The sequence below is a fragment of the Lissotriton helveticus genome, chromosome 7, assembly GCF_964261635.1.
Source record: "Lissotriton helveticus chromosome 7, aLisHel1.1, whole genome shotgun sequence".
Lineage (NCBI taxonomy): Eukaryota > Metazoa > Chordata > Amphibia > Caudata > Salamandridae > Lissotriton > Lissotriton helveticus.
This window is the reverse complement of record NC_136068.1, coordinates 1,133,483,840-1,133,490,751: the sequence shown is the minus strand read 5'-3', so window position 1 is coordinate 1,133,490,751 and position 6,912 is coordinate 1,133,483,840. Positions and strand designations below refer to the sequence as shown.

At 45.5% G+C, this 6,912-nt stretch overlaps 1 long non-coding RNA gene across 1 annotated transcript; it reads right to left on the bottom strand.

Moving 5' to 3' along the window:
- Positions 1-795: 795 nt before the first annotated feature.
- Positions 796-4,014, bottom strand: LOC144767273 (uncharacterized). The gene is made up of 3 exons (XR_013598128.1): positions 3,554-4,014; positions 2,023-2,160; positions 796-1,275 (listed from the first exon to the last, which is right to left on the bottom strand). It is a non-coding gene; the product is annotated as an uncharacterized LOC144767273 (long non-coding RNA).
- Between the last annotated feature and the right edge of the window lie 2,898 nt (positions 4,015-6,912).

Here is a 6,912-nt window from a genome sequence, read left to right as displayed (position 1 = left end):
ATAATGCCAAATAATTTACCATTACCATCAAACAACGAATACGTAATGAATTGGCGTCATTGTTTGGGTTTAAGTTTACAGCATTATGATTTAGAAAAGTTTGACGTTGACGTGAGTACTACAACTACAGTTGAACTTCTTATCTTCTCTTGCACTTACTTTCCAGTCCCCAAAACCATTGTTTTGTTTCAATTTAGCAGTTGCAAAATTGTATTGGGTCAGTCGTGTAATGTACTGTACTTAATACTTATACTACCCCCACATTGTCTATCACGCAAATGACTGCCTCTTTCTTTTTGTCTCAAAATGCTACTGGCAGGGTCTGTCTACTACTACTATCACAGAAGTTCAGAACAACAGATTCTTATCCATTGTCTTGGGAAACAAATGCAGCCCACTTCATCATCAGCAATCACAGGTAAGATAAGTTTGCTGTGAGGTATAACGCAAGACAGACTGGTAGTTCTTCTAATACTACAAATATAACTCGGTGAGGGTTTACCGCATCTATCTGTCTGCATGTTAAAGATGTGGACAATATATTTTTTTATTCGAAAGCACTGTCCCCTGACCTGCATGGCCAATTAAACGTTGCGATGTTGCACAACGTACATTATTTGGTGGAACAGTCCCCCCTCCACCCCCCCAACAAACACAAATGAACTTCAAATGTTTTCTTTGGAAAATAACTTTGTGTCTCATTTTTATTTTAACATAATATAAAGAAAGATGATACAAAAATAAAATATATATGAAATCTTACCCCACAGCTGTCCCTACCCTCCCCTAACCCCAACCAAATTTCAAAGTTAAATGTAAACCCCAACACCCAAATCCCACCCACCAACAAAAGGATTGAAAAAGGGGCAAACAAACAGGGTCCATCTCAAAGCCGGCGGGCTTTCAGGTGTTTGTCCACAATGAGCTTCACCCGCTCCTCTATTCCATCCTCAAGCTTCACCCGCTCCTCCTCAAGCCTCGCTACCCGGCGGAAAATCTTTTGTTGAAATTCCCGGCACCTACATTGGCACGCATGTTGTGGGGTGGCCGCCGATGATGTAAAAATTCGGCGGCGGGCGGCTGCCTGACCACGGCGACGTACTCCTGCAGGCTTGGGGGCCGGGGCATTGGAAGAGGCAGCAGCTGCTGCCGCCGCCTCCACCTCCTCCTCCTCGGCCTGAGCCACCAGCCGGCGGTAGGCCTCAACGATGGCCTGCAGTTTCCGCTGCCGGGCCCGGACTGCCAACTCCTTCCTTGTTCGTTTTGAAGGAGTAACTATAAAGAAAGAAACAGAATTGTTGTAATCCAAAATCCCAGCAAATCAATAACACAAAATTGATTCAACACATAGTGGCACAGTAGCACTAGCAAGCAAGCTGAGTACAAAAAATTGTGTTGCATCTATCTTGAACATTCTACGGCCTATATAATTTATTTGTTGGACTTTTTGGCACGGCATTATGCCTGCCCTAGTAGCATGGGTGTACTTCAACAGTCACACACATACGAACGAACACCTGTCTTTTTGATATCTCGTTTTATATTATATACTCTGCTTCAGGGAAGGCGGGAACAGTCTCAAACTAACATTAATTAACAGGGGCAGCGAGTAGTAAATGTCTAGTAGAGACTATCATTCTTTATATCGCGCAACAAACCTTGTTTGGTTTGTGTTTCACCAGCAACGACCCATGCATCCAGTCGTCCCCTCCTTCCCTTGCCTTTGGGTTTGACCAAAACACCGCTGCTGCTGAGACTATCCACTAACCACCGATATTGGGTGTGTCTCCCAACCACACAGGCAGCTGTGTTTTCCCCTTTCCATGCTTCAACAACAACCCATGCATCCGACTGCTATCAGCCACCTGCATTACTGTATTGGTAATGCTAAGCACGGTAATGACAAGTAAAGGTGGCGTCATATATTGTCCAGTAGAACTTCAAGTTCTTAATTCTCAGAGTACAGTGAGGAAGTTTTCCCCTCCCACCAAGTAATGCGGATCACTATTGAATGTAACTTACCATCGCCCACCGCTGTTGGCTCCTCCCCCACTGCTGCTGGTGCTGGTGTAGGTGCCTCTGATCCTCCTGTCCCCTCCGGGATCGCTGACGCTGCGCCGCTGTCCCCGTCGGCACTGGTGGATGGTACGGGTTCTGCACCTATAAAAATAAGTACACCTTTTTAGATGGATGCACAGCCCCCATTGTACTTGTTCACCAAGAATGGAGTTCTGCAAAACAGTTAAGTACAACGTATGTAATCAGTAGTAGTCCACATTGCATAGTACAGCAGAGTCACTACACATATTAGCATTCATTTGTTATGGTATGGTACCCAAGCTCATCTCATCTGTACTGCTACTCTAGTCCTTGGAAATTTGAAGTGAACTATGTAACCTTTGTACATCAATGTATCCAATTTTGCGCATGCTACCTCGCAGCTTGTTGCGCAGTAGAAGACGCCTTTGAGGCAACATGATTGTTCAATGCATACACCTGAAGAGGTTGGAAAATAAAAGGGCCCGTATTTACGTTTTGTATGTGGATTGTGGAATCGAATTTGCTTACAGGTTACAACTTTTTTTTAGCATGGCTGCATAAAACTTGCCTAAATGTATTTCATACTGTCTAACGTGCACCACTTTTGTCATTAATTTTTGGCAGATGAGAAGATTTCCTTCTACGAAGCTGACATTTCCAGAGCTTACCAAAAGAGGCATATGTAACCAGTATACGTTCAATGGTGAGGGGTCTCCGACATTTCCCATATTTCCCTATCGTGCACTAGTAGCTGTACAAATGTTGATTACTTTATTCAGCCTTTTTTAACTCTGGATTTTTCTGGTGGGCCCCTCGACGTATTTCATGGAACAACTTAAAAACATTGATGTTACTTACTTACTTCTAACAAAATAAAGCTTTTGAAGTACCACTTTGACTCTGAAGTTTATTTTCAGTGTCTGTTGTCTTGTAGACTTACACGAGTGAGTGAGCAAAAGGGGGTTACTTAGGTTATGGATTGTGTAATAAAAGCATTGGGCATCTTGGTATTGGGGTTCCGGAGTGTGATAATTGAATAATTGACCAATGACTGAGCCCATATAGGTTGTCGTTCAGTGAATTGTGGGTTCCTCAGAGTTCTGTGACTGAGGTGTAAGTAAGGTCCAACCTGCCTATCAGCACCAACATCCAATTTTCTGGTGCATGCATAGTTATGTAATATGTATATGACTCCATAGAAGATAGAATTCCCACAAGACTACTAGTGGTATACTAACGTTTACAAAATACTAGACCAACATCTGGATGCATACTTGGTTGGTGTCAATTGCCAAAGCAGAGACATTACAGAGGAAAAAGCATAAGACAGGAGTGGACCCTGTGCCTACAGCTATTCTAATTTTTATCACATATTTATGGAAAAGATTAATACCTTAACTAAAGAGTCAAAATTTCTTTAGGAAGTAAATGTAATTAATCGGTTGAAAAAAAAAGCTCAGTTACAAAGTTAGGGAAATATCATTGTTTCAAAAGAAAGCACTGTTGGACTTACTGGGGACAGCAGCAGGATCCTCAGTAGAGGAGCTCTGTGCCTGTGGTGGTTCACCCGCCGACTCGGTCCCAGCCTTCTGCTTGCCCCTGGGTTCTGTGGTTCATCATGTAAGAAATAATAAACAAAGAGAAAAACATTGAGTGCTGTGAAACATAGACATCATTTCAAATCAAAAACCACTGCTAGAACATTAAAAGAAACAAACATTGATCTACCAAATGACTACTGCCTTGCAGGATTCACTGACTGTATACTTGGAGAAAACAAATCAAATGTTCCATAAACATTCTGATTGCAGATTACTAAGTAACACAGAGGCAGTAACACCTGAACAACACCACCGATTCAAGATTCAAGAATGGGGTAATCAATTATCTGTGAGTAGTCATTTCTTTTTCATTTTTGCCAGCAAAATGCATAGATCACAAGGAGGAGACATGCAGAAACTTTGTGCATACACGAAATTGTACGTTTGTTGCATCATATTTTGTTCTGCTGCTGACTGAATGCTACTGCTGCCAAGCCTACCCACTCATTAAACAAACTACATCAGTTCTATGGAGGGCTGAGGCAGGGGTGGCTCTAGGCTCATGGTGGTCCTGGGCAGGGAGCGTAGGTAGGGGGCCCCGGAAGAGGAGGTCGGGGTGCAGGACGGAGGCCAGTGAAGAGGGGGAGTCAGGGTGTTTGGAAGTGGAACAGAGCCGGAGGCACCAAATCCCTGCCAGGGGCCGCCACGCAAATATGTATCCATCCTCAGAGGATTATTAAATTAAGGATATATATTGGTGTGGTGGCCCCTGAAGTTTGGTGGCCCTGTGCAGTTGCACAGCTTGCACATGCCTAAAGCCGGCCCTGGCTGAGGTAAGAAGAACAAAGTAACTTTATCATTCATTGCCAGAGGAGGATTCATGCAGAAGAGAAGCCCGTGAAAAAAATGCTACAATATGCAAACTACGTACAATTATCCATCCACCGCTATTTCACTGACGGACAAAGGAAGGACAAGACTCTATTAATAGCATTAACTAACTTCAGTTCTCTACAATAAAGAAAATGTCACATCAATAAACAGCAACAGCTAGCGGCAAGTTGAAACAACACGCAAGAGTCAGTGAAGAAGAACAGTGTCATACAATTACAGTAGATATAACGGAATACATCGGAAATGTAACTAGGAGCAACAGTCATCGCATTACTTATTCAGCCAAGATTTAGAAAGATACAATAACAATATTTATACTACTATATTTATTTATTTGGGAGATTTATAAAGCGCATGGTTACGCGCACCGGCGTGTCCCCGCGCTGAGAGTATACAGATGAGAAGATAAGAGTTTACAGCAATGCTTGGCGGAAGAGATGGGTCTTGAGGGCTCTGCGGAATTTGGTCTCAGAGGGTTCAAGCCGTAGTTCGGAGGGTAGCATATTCCAATTCTTGGCTGCAAGGAGCCTGAATGATCTGCCCCCCATTCGAGCTTTGTGTATTTTGGGGACAACAGCCAGACCCGTGCCAGAGGATCTGAGCATCCGCTCTGGTCTATAAGGGGTGATGAGGCTGTTCAAAGGGCTGGGTGCTCTACCTCCAAAGATGCGATGGCATATGCATAGAGCTTTGAAAGTAATCCTTTCACGGATTGGAAGCCAGTGAAGGGACCTTAGCACAGCTTTGGAGGGTGCTCTCCTGGGAAGCCTCAGCACCAGGCGGGCTGTGGCATTTTGCAGTACCTGGAGACTATTGAGATTTTTGGCCGTGATACCCAGGTAAAGTAGGTTGGCATAATCAAGTCTCGATGTGACCAAGGCATGCACAAGCGTTTGTCTGGCACCCACTGGAAGCATATCAAGAACTTTGCGTAGGCTTTTAAGTATCCCGAAACATTTATATATATATATATATATATATAAATATATATATATATATACACACACACTTTTTTTTTGGGTAGCCACTCACCAAGACCCACAACCTCGACACCAAGCAGGTCCAACAGGTCCTGCTCCCGGTCCAAAATGTCTGCCCAGCGGTGGGACAGCTGATGGTGGGTACGCCGGATACCGGAGCAGCGGAAGACTGCCCGGTGCACCTTCGCCCACCGCCGGAGACGCTCTTCAATACGGTAGCCGGAGCCGGGCCTGCCGCCTGCTGCCAAGGTCAAGGGGAGGTGGCGCTGGATAAAAAAGACCAGGGCAGCCACCTCCTCCTCCCCAAAAAGTTGGCGGGCCGTCACTCCTGCGGGGCGCATTCTGCCGCAAGGCAGCCGGGTTTTTTTGGGCACAGCCGCCTTGCCCTTTGAGCCGCCGATGCTGCTGGCACCCTTCACCATGGTTCTGGGTGGAGGGGAGAAGAAAAGTTCAAGACAAAAAGGTAGGGGAAAGAAGAAGCAAGGTAAAAGAAGGAAGTAATATAAAACAAGAGAAAAGTTGAAAAAAAGTTGTAAAAGTAGAATTAAAATGAAAAATATAAACCTAGGCACAGAGAGAGATAGGTAATAACTAAAGAAAGTTTAAAAAAGTGGGTGAAAAGACCAGGATTGAAGAGATAGGAGCTAGCTGCTAAAGTAGGCCCAAAACCATAGCCAGAGTGTGAAATCCAAGATGGCTCCGCCCATCGCGACCGCCTGGGTAAGTTCGCGCGATATTTAGCGCGATCACGCACTTTTGTAGTGCGAACGAGAAGATGACTTCCCGAACATGTCTTGCACAACGCGAACACGTTACTTGTGACCAGGAACAGGAAATAAGGGAACGCAAGCGGGCGGGACAAACCTCTTGGGTAACTTAGCGCGCTAGCCATCTCGAGCATGCAGGCAGCGCCCCGAACACGCGCACCGCGCTCCCGAAGACAAAAAACGGCACGCGAACGGGTCTAGCAAGCAACTACGCATGTCCGCGGAGCTACGCGTAGTTCGCGGAGTGCAAGTGCGTCTTCGCGTAGCTCCGCGGAATGCGGCTCCGCGAACTACGCCCAGGGTTACACATGAGAGGGCAGAATGCAGTATCAGAACAGCAACAGGGCATTGTGGACAACAGAGCAGGTACATGATAGGCAGCCCATGAGAGGGCAGAATGCAGTATCAGAACAGCAACAGGGTGCCCAACAGAGCAGGTACATCAGAGGCAGCACATGAGAGGGGATAAGTGCATCAACAGTCCATAGCACAGAACAGGTACATCATTGGCAGCACGTGAGAGGGCAGACTGCAGTATCAGAACAGCAACAGGGCATTGTGAACAACAGAGCAGGTACATGATAGGCAGCCCATGAGAGGGCAGAATGCAGTATCAGAACAGCCACAGGGCATTGTGGACAACAGAGCAGGTACATCACTAGCAACACCAGTACGTGGGTCAAGCTACCC